This window comes from Branchiostoma lanceolatum, chromosome 18 (assembly GCF_035083965.1).
Source record: "Branchiostoma lanceolatum isolate klBraLanc5 chromosome 18, klBraLanc5.hap2, whole genome shotgun sequence".
Lineage (NCBI taxonomy): Eukaryota > Metazoa > Chordata > Leptocardii > Amphioxiformes > Branchiostomatidae > Branchiostoma > Branchiostoma lanceolatum.
The window spans coordinates 11,009,972-11,016,351 of record NC_089739.1 but is presented as its reverse complement, the minus strand read 5'-3'; positions in this window follow the sequence as shown (position 1 = coordinate 11,016,351).

Genomic DNA, 6,380 nt, shown 5'->3' with positions numbered 1-6,380 from the left:
GTGGGAATATTGTACATTGTGGTCTTCAACATGATTGTGATATTAGACCACACCAATGTATCATCTTCAGTTGGTTCCAATACATTTTATAGTAAAAGAAATAGCCAGTATATAAAATTCCCTGAAACAGTGTTTGCCAAAGCATAAACATTGCCCTTATGCATTGTTTTCATTATGTTCTTCCTGTTAAACATTTTCATGATTACATTTTTCCTCACAGTGTGTAAGAACCAGCTAATTATATTTTCTTGAAGTTATAATGAATTGATAATAGATTATGGTAAAGTGACCAAACTCGAAGTTCTTTTAAGCCAGTATAGGCTAAATATCCATTATAATTTAGCTCCACTCATCGCTTCGCTTCTAGTCTGGCACCTATTAATAAAGGATTATTAGTCATTCAGTTTTTGGCGACACCTCAGTGGCGAGCCAAATGTTATAGTATTGTGTGCAGTTTGCAAATATTCTAGGAATTGCACAGGCATTTGTCCACAGGCATTTTATTGTCATAGATTTCATGTAAGGTTATTCAAAACTCTATCATATGGTGGAACCCTTATTATCATAATCATAAACAATAAACATGTGCAACATCCATGTAACGTCACATAAATATCAGGCATGGCATATGTAAACAACAACTTACAGTGTCTGTAATAGGTTTTGTTTCTGGTGTATGTTAAGAATTCAGATTCTACATAATGGTTGGATTGGTCTGCATTTGGAGATTTACATCTATATTGTGCATATCTTATTCCATTTGGGAAAAATAATGCTTTTATCCAACAGTTAAATGTTCAATTTTTTTTATAATTCTAAATTGAATGTGAGCATGGAACTGTGTTAGTAAAATGCATCATGAAAGAAAACTAAACTTGTTATGACTAACACTAAAATACGGGTTAGTCTCTTTTTAGTGTTGGTCAAATAGAGTTTAGTCTTCTTTATAAACTAAATATATTTCCAAATACCGAAATAACAACGATTGTTTACACAGTCTATATATATACTAAGTATATACAAATATGTGCATGTGGTTTTCAAGCTGGGAAAAAACATGGCAGGCTTTTTTTATGAAATTGTCAAATTCAAAAATGCATAAAATTCTAAGCTGCCATTTTGAATACCTCAGGAAAATATTCAAAAGAACTGATTTTCCAATTTACCCTTTTACATAAGATTCTGTAGAACATACGTATACTGATCTTTACCACTTTCAAATTGCTTTCTTGGACTTGTGGAATCTGTTACTGTAACACTAGTTTATTGTTTGATTGTTATGCTTGACAACATTCTCTTGGTTTAACTTAGAAAAAAGGCTTTATGCTGGTTGTGTAACATGTATTGTTTTTAGCTTTTCATAAAAGCATGTCTGAAAAAGGTTATGATGTCATATTGTAGCATTTACATGTAGGTAGAACATTAGAGTTTTCTCTTTCAGAAACTGAGGAATGTCTCTTACATGTACTTTTCGATGCTTGTCAGAGCTTCTGACTGGAGTGCTTTCTCGACGCTATATGTAGGATTTAGATATAGGTGGCGCTTTTGCAGCGAGAACACAACTCCAAATGTGGCTAAGATATGCATATATTCTACCAACTTTATGAAATCATTTTCGGATTGCCAAAGTCAATACATGTAGGTAGTAATACACAGTGTCAACATATACTTAGAACTTTATTTTAAGAATCATAAAACATACATGTAAATCACATATTAAACAACATGCAATTTTTGTGTCTACATATCGTAAGTTGACTGGAATGGCTTTGATGTACATGTACAAAGATGTGACAAAGTGCCATGCAGTGCTAAACATGGTTTGGTGTTTGCAAAACTCATGATTTACATTATGCAAAATACTGTTAGCTCTATAGCTCTCTACCATGTTGTTTCTGTGACTGACTGTCTAGCGTCTTTTTTTTATTCCTGCACAAATAAACTTTGGTGAGAGACCATATCTGCTAGGTGACTTCCTGATTTGCATATTGTAGCTGTTGATCTGTACTTATAAGTATGAGATGCAGATTAAACTCAAGTCTATGCAAAACAAAACAAGACGAGCGTCCTTTGTAGTTTCTGAATATTTTTCATTTAAACCCTGGGGAAGGGGTCTTTCTACCGGCATAGACCATTGAACAAATTTCATACATTGAATATATCATTCATGATATTAAAGTATGATACGAGAGACGAAAAAAATTGAATACACTCTTTTAAGAATTCGTTTGAAATACAAAATAGGATTTTTAGTCGCTTATTGGGTTTCGCCTTTTCGAATTCTAGCTCTCACCTCGCAAACATATACATCATTAAACATGATTATATTACACTATACATTAGTAGACAAAAACATAATTAATCTTTATTGGACGTTTTGCACTATTTTTAATCAGCAAGCTACCGTGGATTTCATGCCAGGTACGGAGCACACTTCTAAATAAAGAATTAAAAGTGATGACATTGAGTGTCATCATTGTTGTCAGGGTGTGAGAAAAACAAAACAATGATGATTAACTCTTACATACTACAGCTAGCTAATAGGCTGTTGCAGTCACGTGACTACGATGTAGTATTGTCCACCATATTGGATGGTTAAACATAGAGGTTGCCTGATGAAGGTATTTAATAAACTGTGTACATAGCAGATTCCCCGCTGGCAAAACATACCTTTCAAACTGGTCAGAATGACTTTAATATAATTAGCACTTTCTGTGAAGGAACCGGTGTAGAATATAGCTTCAGGCGTCAGTTGTTGTTCTTGCAGGGTGCGTCCTTCGGTAGCTGATCCGTAATGCAGTGAAAACCAAAGGCTAGTCTAGCGTGGATGGTGATGTTAATTGTCTGATATGAAGCTAGTCATTTGAATATTGATATCAAGGTTGCTTATTTTTTGCTCTCGTTTATATGACTGTGCACCTTCCAGATAAGGTAATCAGCAAAAGGATTTGACTAAAACACCAGCACACTCGTAGTGTTTTGTCATTCTGCTTTAAAGCATCAATTGCAAGTTTGAAAATCTAGTAGCAGGGCAAAATACTACATAAACTATCGAATATATGGATGACCAATCAGCTAAATTATAGTCATTATTGAATTTTTCCAAATACGTTTGACCTTTACATCAACAATGCCCGCTGCAGTTTTACTCTTTTTCGAGCATTGCGACATTTGTAACTAGAGTTCCACGACCTCATATCTTCGCCAAATAATATGAATTGTATCGACAGATGCAAGTACCAAACTACCGCCATTTACCAATATGGAATTACATAGCCATTTTTCTAAACAACAATTAAATTCTAGTCTTTAGTTGCTTAGATAATATCTATCAATGTTCCCCTCTTTCTCAGTGGCTTGATATGCCACAGGTCTGAAAGTCCTCTCATGGAATGTCAATGACAGTTAGACATCCAGGTAATAAGATACGCAATAAAACTGGATGGATTTTCGAAACGTAGTGAAGTAGTATAACTCTATCAAATATTAGACCCTGTTTTGCATAATCAGCATCTTATTTTTTAACTTGGCTTGGCTATGTCAATTATCAGATTCAGCTATTTTAAAATGCCCAACATGAATATAAAAAGTCCTGTCATTTACGGACATAGTGTTATTATCTTAGTATAATCTCAGCAATAATTCAAATGAGGTCATTTGAATAATTGATATTTCGATTATAATCGATGATTACTAGCCTCTTTTTCTCAGTGAAGGATGACACAGTTTTCAAATGTGATTTGTTTTTATTTGTTTTTTTCGGCTGTAGATAAGTACAGCCAGGGCTACCAAAGGCTAAAGCTATTACAAAGGGTTAGCCCTGGTAACTGAACAATATGCAGACCTTGATACAAGCTTTCACAAAGACTAGAATACGACTAAAATGCATATAAACGGGCACAAACATAGAACTCAGCGCATTTCAAAACATTTCATTAATCATGCAAATTCTGTTTCGCATAATTACCATGTTACATCAATCGTAAGATCTTCATACCAAACATAACAGATACATTTTAGCCCTGTTTTTTCAATTGCCCAGCTAGTAAAGCTAGCTGTTGACCTAGATTCAGGACGCCAGCTGTTGACCTAGATTCTGGACGGCAGGTGTGCACTAACACATGCCGCGTACTATGGTAAGGCAGTCCTATATATGCCAATTATTACGTAAAGTAGGTCATGATCTGCATAATGAGGGTATCATTATGCAGATCATCACTTAAGGAACATATATACCAAATACAAGATTAATCCATCAACCCCTGCTTGAGTTATCCTCCTCAAAAGTTACAAACAAATAGGCCCACTGCAGTTTAAGGCAAGCCGCAAGGGGGCCCAAACTTACATCACTTACTCTCTGACCCAAGATCTATTTCCCCTCAAAAATCATAACCTTAGTACAGTCAAACTTGCATCCAACAACCAGTCAAGGGACCAAGGAAATGTGGTTGTTGGCTGGAGTTGGCTGTTGGATAAAACTGGGGTCGGTTTGCTGAATTTGTGGGCATAAATGAGGAGCTGCATAAATACTACGCAGATATAGCACTTATCTGCCTGTTATGCATATAAAATTACAAGACAAGTGAAGAAATACAGTATGTACAAGATAAAACAAACTAAACTGTTGTTGTCTACAAGACTACAATGCACTGTCGATTACATTGCCAATAAACGTTAACATAACAAAAGTGTTTCGAGGTACATGTACAAAACCTTTGCTGTACTTACAATGAATGTTTACATTGAGATTTGTGTCTCCATTGTTCTACATTTGTTGGTACATTTAAATTCACTTTGTTCTACTTTTGTTGCTACATGTACATAAACACAAGCTTGCCGTCGACTGTAGATTCTTTTACTGAAATGCTCGCTGGACTGATTGCCACTGTCAATCATTTTGTTGTTGAATGGAGTGTAAAATCTACACATTATGACCCCTGAGGCCCATGAGGAAGTGGTTGCTGGTTGAAGCCTGCAGTTGGTTGCTTGAAAGAGTTCACTTACTATGTAAAATCGGACGGGACTGTCTGAATGTGGTTGTTGACAAGAGTTGGTTGTAGGATAGAGTTGGTTGGATGGACAAGTTTGACTGTACCTGCAAAAAATTCAACCACAAACTTTAAGCGGATTAATAATCTTTCATCATTTATTATGCAAATTAGTTCCTGGTTTTCATAATATGTATTTGATTATGTAAAACATTACCCAAGCTATTTACATACCAAAAATCATGACGATCTGTCAACCCCTTCTGTAGTTATTAGCCTCCAAAGGTTTCAACAAAAACGCCAACTGCAGGTCCAAACAAGCCGCTAGGGGGGCCAAACTTACACCACCTATTCCCTGTTCCAGACCCTATGTATTGGTGAAAAATCATGAACCTGGCACTTCCAGAAAATTCGACCACAAAATTTAGAACTCAGCTGCAGTACCTTAATTATCAGCTAGGAGGCCCATAATCGAACTTGACCTTCGTCTTTAACACTCCTACCTACCAACTGAATATCATGCACAGCCGTCAACAACACCTCGAGTTATGCTGGCGACATACAAATTCACACACATATAAAGCCCGCTGCAGTACCGACGGAAAATGCCAGGGAAACCATTTTTGAACTTGACCTTCCTTTGCACAACAACTACACACCTACCAAAAATCATAAAGATTCATTGAAGGTTTCTTAAGATATGCTCCTGACATACATAAAGACCCACCCAACAGATTTTTCAACCGAAAACATAATCTTCTCCGAGTACAAGTACTCGGCGAAGATAATGACTATTTCTGTAACAGGAACTTATTACTTGTATTTGTTTCATGGTCCTTCACTAACTATACACATGCCAAGCATGTTAACAAGCTACTAAATTAAAGGCAGAGTATGGAAGAATGTCATGGAGAAAAAAACATGTAACAAATGTTTAACATCTGGTCTTGCAAAATGGACATCTAACAAAGCAGGAATTCTAAAGAATACATGCATGTAGTGTGTTTGCATGTGACGTCACAGCCGCCATGTTGGGTTTGACCATGTTATGCACAACTTAAAGTTTCTATGCACAAACATGAAAATTTGTCTTAACACATTCAAATAAAAAACACAGTTGAAGCCCTCTACCACAATTTGAGCAACAATTTGAAAAAAAGGAATGGCTTGATAACAAACACTAATTGTTAAGACAAGAATCCATAATTTTACTTTTCCAGAGCAAAATTGAAAAATGCTATTACAGATTACAAAACTTACGATATAAGCTGTCTAATCTTTTTATAGCTTTTTTGTGGCGCTGAGAAATAAGTACTTGACTGTAGCGCGCCACTACGTCAATGGCCATATGTATCTTGTTTCTGAATAGAAAAGAAATCAAAAACGTTTTTA